The 17976-nt window shown below is 41.5% G+C and overlaps 1 protein-coding gene across 8 annotated transcripts in view; it reads right to left on the bottom strand.

Annotated features, from left to right (window-relative positions):
• CHD6 (chromodomain helicase DNA binding protein 6) overlaps positions 1-17976 on the bottom strand; it is a 201717-nt gene that overhangs the window by 167768 nt on the left and 15973 nt on the right. Inside the window, exon 2 of one of the 8 annotated variants that reach the window (XM_044927644.2) lies at positions 13591-13720. The exons of the other annotated variants lie outside the window; for them this stretch is intronic. The gene's annotated coding sequence lies outside the window, so the exon portion shown is untranslated. The remainder of the gene's footprint in view (positions 1-13590; positions 13721-17976) is intronic. 8 annotated transcript variants of the gene reach the window in all.

Genomic DNA, 17976 nt, shown 5'->3' with positions numbered 1-17976 from the left:
ACATTCATCAGTTAGGGATAAATTAGGACCATTAGATGAAAGGTGGACAGAACTGGAAATCTGCAGGCTGTCCGAAGTCACCCCATGGATTTCTACTGGCCAGATGGGGGAACACAACTTGACCACAAAGGGCTATGCCAACATGACCCCATCAATTACTCTGAGTATACACAGGAGGATGATCAAACAGTGCAGGAATACACAGTAGGAAAATCAAACATCTCTCCAAATGTGAACAGGAAGCACGATATACTACCTATGAATAATAAAAAAAAAATCTGAATGATTACCAGAATTGTTAAGCCTCCAAATCTAATTACCAGCTTACACATAATATGGAAAAAGAGTAACATGTTATATGATACAAAGATACAGTCAGCAAACTCCACAATGTGGAGAAGGGGAATCAACCTAGCTTCTTCCACAAAAAAAATGGCATAACAGTAACAACAACAACAAAAGAGATTTTAGATTAAAAGAAATTAAAGATATGCATCAATCAAATGCACTAGGTGAACCTTATCTGGACCTGACTCAAATAATTAATTGTAAAAAAGCCATTTTTGAGAAAAATCAAGGGAAGAGATTCAGAATCAGGTAAATTAAGGAATTAGGTTGTAGGGAAGGTCTTAATGTGTATGATAATGCCCTTTTCTATCCAACAGATACACACTACAATATTTATAGGTTAAAGGACAGGCTGTCAGGACTTTCTTCAAAATACTCTAGGTCAAAAAGAAAGTGAGAAGGGAGAGATAAAACAAGAACGGCATGAGGATTCACTGTACTGTTCTCTCCAGTTATGTGTATGTTTGAAATTTCCCGTAATAAAAACTTTTTTTTTAAGGTTAAGGGAAAGAAGAGACAGGAATTCATAATCAAACCTAAGTTTGGCCACCATCCACAAGGCATGAAAAACTGCAGAAAGCCTTTATGTAAAATAAACACGAAAAAAGCTGACGGTAGTGGCCTCTGAAGACTGTATGTGAGAGACTCCGGGCAGCTTTCTTTTGTCAGCAGAAATTCTCTCTACAGCATTCCTCTGGAGGTGTGCTTTCCATCAGGCCATGTACTGTTACCAAGGTGCAGACAGGGTGTCCTGATACCAAGCTGAGCTCTTCACGCCTCTTTCCCCTGAGAAAAGTTATCTGAGGAAACTGACTATCAAAATATGTATTTTTTAATGGCATGTCTCTAAGTCTTCAGCAGTTTATCTGCACTTTTCAGTTTTTTCCAACACTCATATAAAATAAATATTTTTGTACAAGCTGAAGAAATACTCTTTAGTATAATAAAAAATCCCATTGTTGTTAAAAAAAAAAAGTTAAATACACTTCCCTCATTTCAATCCCTCATCCATTCCCACTGCTCCTAACATAGTGCATGCTGTGCTATTATCACCCCATCCGTGGTATCACAGCAGTTAAAACTTGATTATGCCACAGATTTGCAGGTCAAATATATCACCTATTTCCTTCCAAAACTTAGAAAAGTATATGAATAATTAGCATTATTCCACATATAATGGTAGTGTACTGCATTGAGAGGAGAGAGTACTGTTCAAATATCAAAACCACTAATTTAATAAAGGGGTTCAGTAATACAAGCACCGGTGCTGTGCACAGGAGAATCCTCTTTTATCTGTAACCATGCGCTCTATCCCCCTTTTTGTTCGGTAAATGAAACAGTGAATCTAGAAAACTGCACCGGACCAGTTTTCACAATATTTTCCTAACAGCTGTCTGCCAACAATTTTTAATAACTCTCATCAGGCTATCGCCCCTTTCCATAATTCTCTCTGGGCTTTATTTCTCTGTTGAACATGATTTGGTCAATACCAGTGGTAAAAAGGAAAAGACTGTAAAAATAAACAACAATAAATGATGCCTAAAGGTAGGCTGAATACAGTTTTAAAACATACAGTTAACCTTTGAACAATGTGGGGGTGAGAGGTGTTGCTGCTCCATGTGCGGACGAAAATTACATATAACTTTACAGTCGACCTTCCACAGCCAAAGTTCTGCACCCATGGACTGTATACTGTAGCACATATTCAGTCAAAGAAAAAAAATCCACATGTAAGTGGACCTGTGCTGTTGAAACCCATGTTGTTCAAGGGTCAACTGTAACTAACAATGATCTGTAAGATGAAGTACCTTTGGTCCTAGGGAAGGCTGATCTGGGAAATCTATTTCTGTATTGATCACTATGCCCCTGGGAACAGAGCAAGCATCCAACATTGCATTACTGCCAACAAGGTAGAAATTAATTAGCTCTGTTCCCATTCTGTTGTTAATATTCTGAGTAAAGGTTACTTCCTTATTTAATATAGAAGTATATTATAGATATAATAGAAGATAAATATAGAAATATATTTATCCATCCTCAGATAGATGGTTTTCAGATAGTAAACACCTTCCTACTGAAAGACCTTAGCATCTAAAACCTTACTGTTACAAACTTGCCCTTCTCACATTCACTGTTAATAATAACTGAGGAACTAGAATGCAGCAAGCAACATTTATTACATTATTTTTCTGAGTCATCATAATAATCTTATGAGTTAGGTACTGTTATTATTCCCATTGTATAGATAAAGAAACCAAAACACAGGATGTTAAGCAACTTGCCAAAGAAAACAGAGCCGGTAAGGAATGGAATAATTTCATCCTCGCCATAACTCAAAGTCTTTCGGGATAAACAGAAAAAGAAAAGCTACTGGCAACTCATTCCAAAATTCATTAGTATCATTAAGTCTCAGAAATTTTCAATAATTTGTGGAGCATCTACTGTGTGCTCAACATTGTGCTCCTTACTAACAAGACACCAGAGGAGAAGCAGAAGACAGTTATTTCCTCTCAAAATCATACTGCCAAGGTAGGGAGGCAAAATACACATATAAAACTAGTAACGAAAATATAAAGGAAGAACTACCTTTTCATAAATTCAACCATTCTAGACCTCACTTTCACCTCAGTGCATTTTTTAGATGCATCACAGGTGACTGTGGAAAATCAGAGACAATATTCCCACTAATTGGTGGTGCACACTAGTGGGAGTAGCAGTGTGGATTTTTGGCTAAGGAATAAAAATTATTTCACAATCTCAATTCAACTTAACACAGTGTGCCCATCTCTGTGTGTGTATACATATATGTATGTGCTGTGCTTAGTTGCTCAGTTGAATCCAACTCTTTGTGATCCCATGGACTATAGCCCACCAGATTCCTCTGTGCACGCGGAGTCTCTGGGCAAGAATACTGGAGTGGGTGTGTGTGTGTGAGTGCAAGCACGAGAATACTGGATTGTGTGTGTGTGTATGTATTTCCCTCGTGGCTCAGAGGGTAAAACGTCTGCCTGCAATGCAGGAGACCTGGGTTCGATCCCTGGGATGGGAAGATCCCCTGGAGAAGGAAATGGCAACCCACTCCAGTGTTCTTGCCTGGAAAATCCCATGGACGGAGAAGCCTGGTGGGCTACAGTCCATGGGGTCACAAAGAGTCGGACACAATTGAGAGACTTCACTTTCAAAATGCAACCAGAAGATTTTTTATATATATATATATATAAAAGATTACAGAGATCCAAATATATGAATAAGACATTACCTGCTTTAGTCCAGAGAGAGACGACAAATCTGCTAACAAACGCATTTGGTGTGCACGCCAACAGAAGTAAGGAAGAGATTTAGGTCCAGTGGGAGCAGAAAGAAAGGAAAAAGCAACTACAAGGGTCAAGTTCTGATAAGGTGGCTCTTAGGAATGCTATTAAAAAAAAGCAAGTTAGAGAAATGTAAAATTTTACAACTGAACAAAGAAAATTATGTCCCCAGTCGTATAACAGGTCCTGAATATTCTATATACACAAATGTGACATTTTTCCTCCTCCCAAAAACCTACCCCTAACGTAACACTAATTTCAATATCAATATTTAATGTCCAACTCAGTCTCAGTCCAGCAGTTGATCAAAAATTACAAGGTATACAAAAAAGCAAAGTGGGTATGAAATGGAGACAAAGCTCTAAAGATAATCAATCAGAGATGACCCAGATAGGGAATTAACAGTGCTTAAGACAGTTATAATGTGGTACAGTGGTTAAGAATTCACCTGCCAATGCAGGGAACACGGGTTCGATTCCCAGTGTGGGGAGATTCCACATGCCAAGGGGCAACTAAGCCCATGCACCAAACTACTGAAGCCCACTCACTCTAGAGCCCACGCTCCACACACGAGAAGCCACTGCAATGAGAAGCCCTCACACGGCAACTCAAGAGCAGCCCCTGCTCGCCACAACCAGAGAAAGCTCGTGTGCAGCAATGAAGACCCAGAGCAATAAAGACCCAATAAATAAAGAAAGAAAGAAATTTTAAAAACTATAAAAAAAAACCCCAATGCTTAACACGTCAAACAATTAGTAGACCATATGCATGAATAGATGGCAAATTTCAACAGAAAGCTAGAATATGTAAGAAAGAGCCAAAGAGAAATGCTTTTTTGTAATGGTATCAGGGATGAAAAGTTCCTTTGACGAGCCCACCAAACACTCAATAAAATTAAGGAAGGAATCAACGAGCTTGAAGACAGATCACTGCAAAATCACCTAAACCAAAACACAAAAGGGGGAGAGGGGCAGGGAGGACACAACAGACAGAACGTCCAAGAGCTGTGAGATATGATCAAATACCACAAGCATGCCACTGGAGCGGGGGAGCAAGGCAGAAATAACTTTTGAAAGAAGGATGGCTTGAGATTTTCCAAAAATAAAGTCATCAAACCACAGATCTAAGAAAATCCTACAGAATGAATATAAACAAGTAAACAAACAAATAAATACAACAGAGAACACATACCTGGACACTTCACAGTTTAATCGCTAAAAACCAAGGTTAAAGAGAAAATCTGAAATACAGCTGGAAGAAAAGGCATTACCTTCTGAGGGGGAAAAAAAAATTCAGCACACTACTTGCAATCCAGAAGATAATGGTGTGGCACCTCTCAACCACTGAAAAGGGGAAGAAAGAAAGAAAAAAGACTTCATGACCCAGAATTCTAGTCAGCAAAAATATCTTTCAAAAATGGAGGCAAAATAATGGCTTTTCAGACAAACAAAAGATGAGGTAATTCAATGTCAGCACACCTGCCCTACAAGAAAAGGTAACGACGTCCTTCAAGTAAAAGGCATATGATAACCAGACAAAAAATGAGGATCCACACAAAATAGTTCCAGAAGTTATCAAAATGTAAATATAAAAAATCTTTTCCACAAATTATTACTTATTCCAAAAGAACAATCTAAAGCAAAAATAACAACAGTATATTGTAGAATTTATAAAATATCTAAAAGGAAAATGTATGACACCAATAATCATGTAGGATAGAAGGGAAGAACTAGAAGCTTACTGTATTGTTAGCATCTTACACTGCATGTGAAATGTGAAACGGTATAATAGTATGTGAAGGTAGAATGTGCCTCTAAATTTGGACAACTTAGATGAATGCATGAGTTCCTCAAAAGACACAAACTAGACAAGCTCACTTAAACAAAAGAACCTGAACAGCCCTTCATCTATTAAAGACGGTGAATTTGTAGATAATAACCTTTCAACAAAGAAAACTCCAGGCCCAGGTAGCTTCAGCGGAGAATCTCACCAAATAGTTATTGTACTTCATTTTATGTGCTTTACAGACACTACATTTTTTACAAATTGAAGGTCTGTGGCAACCCTGTTTTAACAGATGACAGTCAGCATGTTTTAGCAAAAAAACTTATTTTTAATTAAGTTATATAAATTGCTTTTTAGACATAATGCTAGTGGCTGCACACTTAACAGACTATAGTATCAGATCAGATCAGATCAGTCGCTCAGTCGTGTCCGACTCTTTGCGACCCCATGAATCGCAGCACGCCAGGCCTCCCTGTCCATCACCAACTCCCGGAGTTCACTCAGACTCATGTCCATCGAGTCAGTGATGCCATCCAGCCAGCTCATCCTCTGTCGTCCCCTTCTCCTCTTGCCCCCAATCCCTCCCAGCATCAGAGTCTTTTCCAATGAGTCAACTCTTCGCATGAGGTGGCCAAAGTACTGGAGTTTCAGCTTTAGCATCATTTCTTCCAAAGAAATCCCAGGGCTGATCTCCTTCAGAATGGACTGGTTGGATCTCCTTGCAGTCCAAGGGACTCTCAAGAGTCTTCTCCAACACCACAGTTCAAAAGCATCAATTCTTCGGCGCTCAGCCTTCTTCACAGTCCAACTCTCACATCCATACATGACCACAGGGAAAACCATAGCCTTGACTAGACGGACTATAGTATAAACATAATTTTTATATGCAGTAGCAAACCAAAAAATTCATGCAACTCACTTTATTACAATATTCACTTTATTGCAGTGGTCTGGAACTGAATCTGCAATATCTCCTGTATAGCAATATATCACATATACTCTTTCAGAAAATAGAAGAGGGAATACTTCCATCTAATGTCGGCCAACATTAAGCCCACAAGTCCTGCAATAGCAATATAAGAAGCCACACATTTAAGACAAAGATCAAAACAAAGACACTAAAATCTTAACAGAATACTATCATATGGAATATGGCAATAAATAAAAAGGGTAATGGTATGCAAGAGGCATTCAACATCAAAAATCAATTAATGTAATTCACTGTATCAACAGACTAAAGAAAAAACCCACATGATCATCTCAGCAGATACAAGTATCTAACAAACTCCAACATTTGTGATGAAAACTCTCCAGAAACCAGAAATAAAAGCAAACTTCCTCAATCTGATAAAAAGCAAGGACGAAAAACCTACCATTAATGGGACTGCATAATTTTTCCCTAAACTCAAGAACAAGGCAAGAGTGTCTAATCTTACCATCATATCACTTCAACATCATACTGGGGTCCTAGCCAGTGCAATAAGACAAGAAAAAGAAATAAAAAGCATACAGATTAAACAGGAAGAAATACAACTGTCTTTACTTGCACTCAAAATACCTATTAATATAGTAAATCCCAAAGAATCTAGAATAACATTTCTAAAATCAGTAAATTGGTTTGCTAAGATCATAGAATATCAGGTCGATATACAAAAGCCAACTGTATTTCTATATACTAGCAAGGAACAAATGTAAATTAACATTTTTAAAGTATCATTTATAAGAGTGTCCCAAAACATAAATACTTAAAGAGATAAATTGAAATTAAAAGCACAACCTTTTAAATGCTATAAACCAGCGCTATGGAACCGCCTAAATAGCCTAGAACTTTAGAATAGGCCAACTTATTTTCTTCTCAACTCGTTGGAAGGTTTTGCCAAGTAGCAATCCTTCCAGTAGATGGTCTCTTCTCGCACATTTTTCCTTGAAAGAGGTTCATCCTGAGAACTCACGCTGTAAGGTTAGTTATCTTAGAACTAGGAAACTTAAAACTGGAATGCAGCCCTAGAACATTTCAAACTTGCAAAAGCCAAGTTAAAAGCTTCCCCTCTGGGGCAGTGATGAATCCAGAAACTGAAAAGCGTGAATACTCATTAAACCCCAGATGACATACAACCCTGTGCAGAAGACCTGTCTTATAACTGCGATTTCCACACAGTAACAACCTCTCTTAAACAAGGCAGTATTAGGCACTCGTGTATTTCAAGGCGTGTTCCCTTCCCAACACATCCCTACACATTTAACTGGACCAGAGGTGGGCCCCTAACCTAACACGAATCAATGACCAAGCAGGCCAACAACTGAGGACATGACATTTCTGGGCTGAGAGAAAACCTGCCGGGCAAAGTTGATTGTCTCTTAGAAATCTGAAATGGAAGGTACCAAGTAAGGCATAGGCAACAGGAGTGGGAGCTGAGAAGTCATGAGTTCAAGAGAAACTAGAGGAGTCAGAAAGGGCTTTGGACGTGGAAAAGTTAGGAGAGAACATAACATACAAGTAAGTAGAAGCTATAAGGTAGAGGAGAACAATAAGGAAGAATGAGGAAAACATTGGGTGGAAAGAAAAGGGTGGAGTGGGCCAACTGAGAATCCTGTAAATGGCCAAGTAGGAAGAGAGACCACCCAAGAAAGCCTGCCCATCCTGGATGCAGCAGGATGACCGTATTAGTCATCTATTGCCACAATAATGCGTACAACAGCAAACCACAAAATCTTACCGGCATAGCATTTAATTTTCCCTCAGGTGTCTGAGCTGTGTTGGCTCTGCTTTAAGTTACAGATAATCTGCGGGGGCTCTGCTCTACGGTCTCACTCTGAGGCCCAAGCTGAAGAGGCTGCAGCTACTCAGGGGTCTGCTCACGGTGATGACAAAGGCACAGAAGGACACGAGCCCACCCGCACAAGCACAGCGCAGACTTCTACTTCCATCATGTTTTCTAACATCCCACTGACCTAAGGCAAGTCATACAGCCAAGCCCAAAATCAAGGGATAGGGACACAGTCCCATCCACCATGAGGTTATGGCGAGAGAATGAATGTAAAATACTACTACAAAGAACTGAAGAATTGGGGTCAAAGACTCAGGGATACAAAACACAGGGAGCATCCACTCCCCAGTGCAATGTTACCTACGGACCCTATCTCCTCCTCCTCTTAAGAGGGAGGATATCATCTGAATTATTTTGTTGAAATATTTCTAAGTTTAAAAGGGTGAGGGGACTTTAAAAGTCAGGAGACGTATCTAGAAAATACGGCAACAAATGCTCAAGGATTTCTACAGATGGAAGGTTCCAATAAAACACACCACTCTACCATGTTACTCTGAATCTCAAATCAGTCTGCTGTGGGTCGCAGGCTCCCAAAAGCCAAAGTAAATGAGTACTGTTAGCACCTTTGTGGCTAAAAATCACTTTTCAAGAATAGTATTACCTACCGAGTTCGTAAAAGAGAAAAAAAATCACAGACCGAAAAAAAAGTCAGTAGAGTCAAATCTAAGAATACAGAAGAACAAACTGGTAGGAAACTAAATAGACAAATGTGGAAAATGAAAACATTTGATTTGTTGAAGGTACAGGAAATACTGTTGACTAAACAGAGAAAGGTTTTTTGTTTTTTTTAAAAGAAAGACACAACCAAACCAAAATGGAGTCACTTGGGCTAAGCCCGGGTCACCAAACAGCAACTTAATACATAATTTACAGTTTCAACTTCTCCCAGGAGGGGAATCTTAAACCAGTCAATCTGGAGTTACCTGGTCAGCACTAGTGAGGTAATCTGCTTTGACAGACTTCTGCAGTCCCCTAAAGGAAGGTGACCTTGCTACAAATAATCCACACTTTGCAAGTAACTCCTTCATCCCATTCCCTTCTGCATATAGATCTTTCATCTGACACAGCTCTTTAGAGCTCCATCTGTGTGCTGGATGGGACGCTGCCCAATTCATGAATCATCTAATAAAGTTATTAAGATCTTTAAAATTCCTTCAGTTGAATTTTGTTTTCAACAGGTTTGAAAGAGTTTTGTTTCTTCAAAAAGTAAGTAAAATTCTGGGTATACTTTGGAACTGTGACCCATTTTAAACAATGAATTTACTCCCTGTAAAAGAATTAACAGTAACTCAGTAATGTCTGTTAAAAAAAAAAAAACGAAAAAAAAAAAAAACACCTCATTCATCAGTAAACAGCCAAGCAAGTCAAAGAGAACATGAGTATTATATTAATATAAGCAGAAATTAGAGTCACAATGCACAATACCTTTGAATGCTGTTCAAAGATCTTTAAATGCTCACTGTGACCCACACCATACTGGCAAAAATTAAACTGGTCAATCAGCCCACAGCTAAGCGAAAGAATAGAAAAGGCAACAGAACTATGTTGGCAGTAGCAGGGATGCACCATGAGCACGCCTGGGCATGCCATGACTTTCTCAAATCCCCGGCTTCACATTAGGCTGGGTTAATATGATGTGATGGCTTCCCACGTGGCTCAGTGGTAAAGAGTCTGCCCGCCAATGCAGGAGAAGTGGGTTCGATCCCTGGGTCAGAAAGATCCCCTGGAGGAGGAAATGGCAACTCACCCCAGTATTCTTGCCTGGGAAATCCCCTGGACAGAGGCACCTAGCAGGCTACAGTCCATGGGGTTGGGAAGAGTCAGACACGACTGAGCACATACACACAATATGATGTGAGCTAACACATCTCATTCAACTCTGCATGAGTTCTCTTCATGGCCTAGAAGTTTCAAAGTTCTAATTCTGAAAATGGGTCTTAGCATAGCAACTCTGGGACCCGCACCATAATAATACACACTATTTCCCTGAAAACCAGAGTTCTCGCTCCCAGGCACGTATGATAAGCTTCATATGCACCACAGAATCTCAGTGTGGACCGAAACAGAAGCAGCCCCTACAAAATTCATCCCAACAAGATTTTTCTGTCTCCACTGAAACAAGCTTAGGAGATGACTAAAAGCACATCCTTAAAAGAAAAATCCCCTCAGTGGCCATCACAACAGAAAATTCAAAATAAAAATCCTTCTACAGAAAACAACTTTCTGCCCACAAGCAGGAGGAAGGTTAAGGTGATCTGACTTAGGAACGGCTCTTTGGCGTTCAAATGTTCTGATAAGGAGAATGCCAAGGCTGTTTAACTTCAGCTAATCAAAAAGGTGAAACGGCAGGAGAGGGATATGGTCTGCTCAACACTGGAACAGATTATTAAGAGTTATGAAAGTTATGACCTCACTTTTCTCATGACATTCACCTGGCCTTTACAGTTTGGATTCTTTTCTTCCTAGTCCCTATTTTCAATCTCTATTAATTGACAGAATACCAGTCTTAAGTTCTAGACACGTCACTCAAGACTCACAGGTTTGTGTGTGCACAGACAAGTCATGAGGAAGTCAGAGGTGGTGCTTTAAGAGCAAGCCCAGCCCTCAGAGCGGTCTGAGCAGACTTGGCTACCTCACAGCTCCCTGCTTGTCTTGGAGTGGTCTGACCCCTGCGTTTCTCAGGGGACAGCCTTCACACAGCCCAACAATGTCAGGACAGGTTCTGGACATGGGTGTAAATGAGCTAAACCATGTCCTCCCACACCCCAAAACTTGCAGGTTGAAGCCCTGATCCCCAGTACTTAAGAATGTGACTGTATGTGGAGAGCAAGTCTTTACAGAAGTAATGAAGTTAAAACAGGGGTCTCTGGAGTGGGCCCTAATCCAACATGGCAGGTGTGCTTTTAAGAGGAGATCAGGAAACAGAACACAGAGAGAAGCCTAGGTGAGGACAGGGCGAGAAGGAGCCCTGCAGTCAAAGAGAAACCAAACCTGCCACCCTGACCTTGGACTTCTAGCCTCCAGAATCATGAGAAAATACATCTTTGGGTAAGCTACCCAGCCGGTGGTAGAGAACAGGGAACACATTTTGCTACAAAATCACATGATTAAGGGAGAGATGCTACAGCAAAATCCACCCTCCCTTAGGAAATTTTTGATGGCTTACAGGACATCTCAAGTCATCTCAATTATTAAAAAAAAAAACAACACACATTCATAATAAGCGTCTCCGTAGTTTTATCTAACCTGAAAAAAAATCTTCCATAACATCAACAGAAGAGCACTGCAGGGAGTTTTCCTTTGGCTACAGCAGTCACCAAATTTGACTTCTGTTCTCTGCCTTCTCCATAATGATGCATTTACAACTGGTCACTAGAGTGGTCATCTCCTACCCACAGCTCCAACTAAGAAGCCAAACTTGCACACTAAGGTTTTCCTCAAAATTTCTTCCCAAAGTAGTATTTTTGGCCTTCTTGCACATCTTAATCAATCTAAAAGCATTACTAACGCAAGTTTCCAAAGATATCATGATGCTTCACATCTCCACACTTGAACTTGACCACCTGGAAAAATTCTAAGCCTTTGACAATGAGAAGACATTTCATCTCCAATAGAAAGCCCTTCAAAAACCATAAAGAAAATCTTTCAAAATCACTGCAAAAACCATAAAGGTTGACCAAATCTTCATTTTAATTCTGTGTATTATATGTAATTACGTGTGTGTGTTTATCTCCCGCACTGGACAGCAAGCTCCGTGATGGAAGGAACTTGCTCACCTGTGCTCGCAGGCCCGTGCGGAGCACCTGGAATTTGGCACCTGCAAATGCTCTGCACAAACACATGCCACCAATAAATCCGTGCCAACTCTCAATGGCATAAGCCACATATGATTATTCTGGATCACTTCCTGACAGTGTGACGGGTTATCAGTGCTCCCCAGCCATCTATACGAATCCTACAATCATAAAGCTGAGTAAGAGAAATCAGATTCAAAACAAGACGTATGCGAGTGTGCGTGCTCAGTCTCTTCAGTCGTGTCCAACTCTTTGCAACCCTATGGGCTGCAGCCCACCAGGCTTCTCTGTCCATGGGATTTCCCAGGCAAGAATACTGGAATGGGTTGCCATGCCCTTTTCCAGGGGATCTTCCTGGCCCAGGGATCAAACCCGTGCCTCCTGTGGCTCCTGCATTGATGGAGGATTCTTTACCCAGTGAGCCACAGGGGAAGCCCGACAAAGGAATATACACATGTAAAAACCCAGTGAGCAGTACCCTTGATATCTGTACACTTCACCAAATGCACGTTATACTTCAAAAACCCAATCTTTGGACTTCCTGGTGGTCCAGTGGTTAAGACTCCATGCTTCCAACACAGGGAGTGTGGGTTCGATCCCTGGTCAGGAAACTAAGATCCCACATGCCACATAGTGTGGCCAAAAAAAAGTCTTAGCTTGGAGCTAGGCTACAAGGAATACCCCCATCTCCTCACACAAGTAGGAAACTGCCAGAGTTGCAGTGTGCCTGGGGGTGTTAACATGGGTAGCAATTTTTTCCCTCCTATAACTGGCCCACAGCAATATCCCTGGGAATCCAGTTGCCCTACTGCTGAGGCATAGGATCCGAATGGCATTTCAGGACACTAGGGGAAAAGGGGGAGATGTTACATCTGGAAGCTCTTTCTACTATATCATTAAGAATCTATAAACACACTGGCAATAACATCAGAAGGAGGCCTCTGTCCATCTCTCTAGCCATTTTCACTTAATTATTCTGCAACTATTTACCTACCAGGAGAAGGAAATGGCAACCCACTCCACGGTTCTTGCTTGGAGAATCCCATGGATGGGGGAGCCTGGTGGGCTACAGTCCATGACTGAGCGACTTCACTTCACTTCTAACTTCTATTCATCCATCAAAACCTAACTCAAATGTTAACTCTTCTGAGAAGTTTTTCCTAACCTCCCATATGCCTTAATGTTCCTTTTATTGTTCTACTTATTTTGTTTCACTGCAATTTAAATATTGCTTGTGTCTATTTCCCCTACCAGACCTGTGGTAACATGTTAGCCTGGCACCAGGTACGTCACAGGGAACTCAAAAGCATGCAAATGTCTGCAGAACTAATTTGAAATATGACTACCACCTAACAAGCCCTACCATTTAAATGCCCAACTCAAGAGCCCTAAAATAAGTGGTATTTCCCAGATAAGGCACAGTCTGTACTTGAGGGAGTGAAAAAACTATAAATATTCTCTAGGACAATGTTATTTTTAGTGTTGTGGTCACCAGCCTCTAACAGTGAACTTCAGGGTAGCAACCTGGAGACTAAGTGACTTAAATGATGATCACGGGATCTGCCAGGTAAGCTGTACTCCTCAGAAGGCTGGTGCAGCAGACGTGCTCCCAGAGGCAGCAGGTTCACGTAGTCCAGGCAGGGTCTCCAGTGTCCTACATTACATGTAAGAACAAAAAACCAACTGTGTGACTCTGAACAAGTTTCTTTATCTTCCTGACCTCAGTTTTCCTCATCATAACATGCGGAGTTGGGGAGGCGGGCACTACCATAATGTACAACCTCATAGTTTTAAAAGATTAAATAAAAAATATAAAGTGAGAATATACAATGTTTAGTTCCCGGCATATAGTTAAGCACTCCACAAATATTTGCTCTAATTATTCTGCTGCTCTGGGATGGGATGTCTCAGTTTTCTTTGAAAGTGAAAGTTGCTGAGTCATGTCTGACTCTTTGCAAGCCCATGGACTATACAGTCCATGAATTCTCTAGGCCAGAATACTGGAGTGGGTAGCCTTTCCCTTCTCTAGGGGATCTTCCCGACCCAGGAATTGAACTGGGGTCTCCTGCACTGCAGGTGGATTCTTCACCACCTGAGTTATCAGGAAACTCCTAACTATCTATGTCCATGGACTTCTCCAGGCCAGAATACTGAGTGGGCGGCCATTACCTTTTCCAGGGGATCTTCTCAACCCAGGGATCCAACCCAGGTCTCCCCCATTGCAGGCACATTCTTTACCAGCTGAGCCACAAGGGAAGCCCAAGAATATTGGGGTAGGTAGCCTATCCCTTCTCCAGAGGATCTGCCCAACCCAGGAATCGAACCGAAGTCTCCTGAGCTGCATTACAGGTGGATTCTTTACCAGCTGAGCTATCAGGGAAGCCCTTTTTCTTTTTCTTTGCCAGTTTTCTTTGCTCCTATCATATTCCTGCCCTGCCTGGTTCTGGGGTCAAAAGCAAGCAGGGGCAGGGACTTCCTTGCTGGTCCAGAGACTCCAGCCTTCCAATGCAGGATGCATGGGTTCGATCCTTGGTGGGGGAACTAAGATTCCCACATTCTGCAGAGTATGACCAAAAAACAAAAAGGTAAGCACGGGAAAAATCTACTCTCCAGACCTTTTGACCACTCATTTCCCTGTCTGCACAGATGATTCCTCCTGGCTGCAGGCGTGGCCTCCCTCTGACCACACACACACCCCAACAGACCCCATTTTTTAGGCCTCTTCTGCTCTTCTAATGAAGACTCAGCAGCTTCCTATTTCATTTCCTCAGTGCTTTATCCCCTTTTAAGAGATTAACGACAGCAAATTAATCAAATATATAGATTGCTACAGTCAGTCTCTCCAATATTCTTATGGATAAATCCAATCTTCCCCTCTCCACATCCCATTCCACTTTCTTTTGGTGGGGGGAGGGGCATGTGTGCGGGCACCACGAATCACAGAATGAAGATGCCTGTTTCAGCTTCCTGGCGAGGCAAATGCTTTGGCTGCCACCAAAGCAGTTTTCACCTGTGGGTTTGAAAAGCACACGGCCCCTGCCATGAGCTCTCCAGCATTCATCCCCTATGAAAGTGTGAGTCATTCAATCGTGTCTGACTCTTTGTGATCCCATGGACCATAGCGCATCAGGCTCCTCTGTCCGTGGAATTCTCCAGGCAAGAATACTGGAGTGGGTAGCCATTCCCTTCTCCAGGAGATCTGCCCAACCCAGGGACTGAATACTCGTCTCCTGCACTGTGGGAAATTCTTTACTGTCTGAGCCACCAGGAGCTCTCCAGCATTCATCTCTTACCAAGGAGTAAAATGACCAGTCTGTTCAAGTCCAAGGGTATTTATTAAAACAAAGTCCCATGACTACAGGGAGAACCAGGGGGTCAGGGTTAGGACCCTGTCACTACTTCCTTCTCACTTCTTTGGTGGACTACAGGTGGTCTCCAGACCAGTGAGGCCTTGGCACTGTTCTTCTGGCTGAGAGTCAGGCTGTTGCCAACCAGTGGGTCACAACCAGCATTTCTTTTAAAATAAAAAAATACATAGAAAACAGGTGAATTTTACAGTATGCAAATTACCTCAATAAAACTATCTTTAAAAGAATACAGACTAAAAATAGAGTACATGAGCAGCAGTAAGAATAAATACCAAGTATTAAAACATCTGAATAACATATTTGTGCATACACTGGGCACAGCACAGTGTTACTTCCGTGAGCCACGGTCTCAACAAGGTGACCAAACTCTGCTTTCAGCCATCAGTTGTGAGCCTAAGGTAAATTCTCTGTGGGCAGGAGAGATGGCAAGCAGACACTCTGGCTTGTGCTGTTTTGAGACTTCACAGACTGCCTCCAGCTTAGCTTAAAGCATGCATTCTCAACGGGACAGCACCTCCCCAAGGGGGCAAAAATTGGTTCCTGGGGGTTAAAATACCTTATTCGTTATTAAGCAGACACAGTACATAAACAGATATGCTACATATTTGTGGTATTAAATCTTCATGGATGGGAGGATAATACTAAAGAAAATAGCCTGTCTAAAAAAGGCTTCTTAGGGGAGTGATAATGGAAAAAAAAAAAAAAAAGATTGAGAACCATTTCATAAAGTCTAACTTTCAAGACTCCACATTCAGCCAGAAATGATGTTATGAGCAAAGCCCTGCCTTCGGCTGCCTCCTTCCCATTAAGTGTGTATGCTGGGGGGAGGGGGGGCTTGGTGCGGGGACGGGGCTTAGGGAAGGGAGGGGTGTTCGGGACGGCAGAAGCTGGTTAGGGACCTGAGTCTAGTGTTCTTAGCCCCCTGGTCAAATGCCATGTCACTCTCACCTGCACCCACCCAGTATTCAGATCGATACTCAGGTTTACACAGAAAGACAGCAAGCTCAGTTTTGCATGCGGAACATGCAGGAGAAGCTGCAAAGAGTTACGTGGTTGGAAATGAGGGTCTGGAGCTCAGAAGAGAATGGGGATGGAAACAAAGATGTCAGGGTCATCAAGAGCTAAAACAAGAGAGAAGTCTGCCCAGGAAGGAGTGTAAAACAAGAAGGGCAAGGGAGCAAAAGGCCACGACGACTAGAATATTGAAAGTGGGGGTGAGGGTAGGGAGGTCCTTAACAGTTTTTTCAAAAAATTAAAACTATTAATTAATATGAACTATATTAAGACAAAGTCATCATAATCAGCAGTCCTCAAGAAATGTCCTCAGAAGACAACTCCTAACTCTTATTAATGTTCCAGGTGATTTAGAGACAACTATGCAAAGCTCTTCCCAAAGTCTCATTAACACTACCACATTCTCCACTTCTTTTATCATTTTTTAAAGTACAGTAAATTCACAATTTTGTGTTAGCTTCAGGTGTACAGCAAAATAACTCAATTATATATATATATATATGTGTGTGTGTGTGTGTGTGTGTGTGTGTGTGTAAATATATATATATTCTTTTTTAGGTTCTTTCCGTTATAGGTTATTACAAGACACTGAATATAGTTCCCTGTGCTAACATTCTCTTAGGTACCTGGGCAACCTGAATGGCTTTAACCCTAAAATGGACAGTGACTCTGCATAGGACAAAGCATCTCCGAGCATCAGTATGATGCGCACAAGCCAGTCGGCACTGAGTGCTAGGTTCTACTTTAGGATGAACCAGTCATCCTTAGACTTCCTGCCATCAGTCTAAGAAGGTCCATTTCCAGCCTGTGACGGGGGCCGTGGAAGGGGGTAAACAGGTAAGCAGGGTGGGAAGCAGGGCCATGACGTCCTTTAAAGCGGGTATTCACTCCCATTCTGGAAACCCTGTGACTACCAGATCACACTAATCCACACTGAAAGGCAAGGACACACTTTTAATACAATGTATGATCCTTGACAGAATACTAGATCAGGAAAAATAAAAAAGCTAGAGAACAAGGAAATAGTAAAATTTAAATATGGACTACATACTGGTTTTATGTCAAGTATCCCAAGTGATATGACTGTATTATAGTTGGACACCCTTTCTCCAGGAGTGAAATGTCACCATGTCTGCAAGAAACTCCCAAAGGGGATGGCTTTAGAAAGAACTAGACATATAGCCTCCCTGGTGGCTCAGACAGTAAAGAATCTGCCTGCAATGCAGGAGACCCAGGTTTGATTCCTAGGTTGGGAAGATCCCCTGAAGAAGGGAATGGCAACGCACTCTAGTATTCTTGCCTGAAGAATCCCATGGACAGAGGAGCCTGGCGGGCTATATAACATGAGGTTGCAAAGAGTCAGATATGACTGAGCGATTTACTTTCACACTTCACACATTCAGACATGGAGAAAGATATAAAGCAAATTTGGCAAAACATTAATCATTGATGAATCCAGGTAGAGGGGAGATGGGTGTTAAGGTATAATTCTCTTAACTTACTTTCTGTAGGTTTGCTATTTTTCAAA

This window comes from Bubalus bubalis, chromosome 14 (genome assembly GCF_019923935.1).
Source record: "Bubalus bubalis isolate 160015118507 breed Murrah chromosome 14, NDDB_SH_1, whole genome shotgun sequence".
Taxonomy (NCBI): domain Eukaryota; kingdom Metazoa; phylum Chordata; class Mammalia; order Artiodactyla; family Bovidae; genus Bubalus; species Bubalus bubalis.
This window is presented reverse-complemented; position numbering and strand designations above follow the sequence as displayed.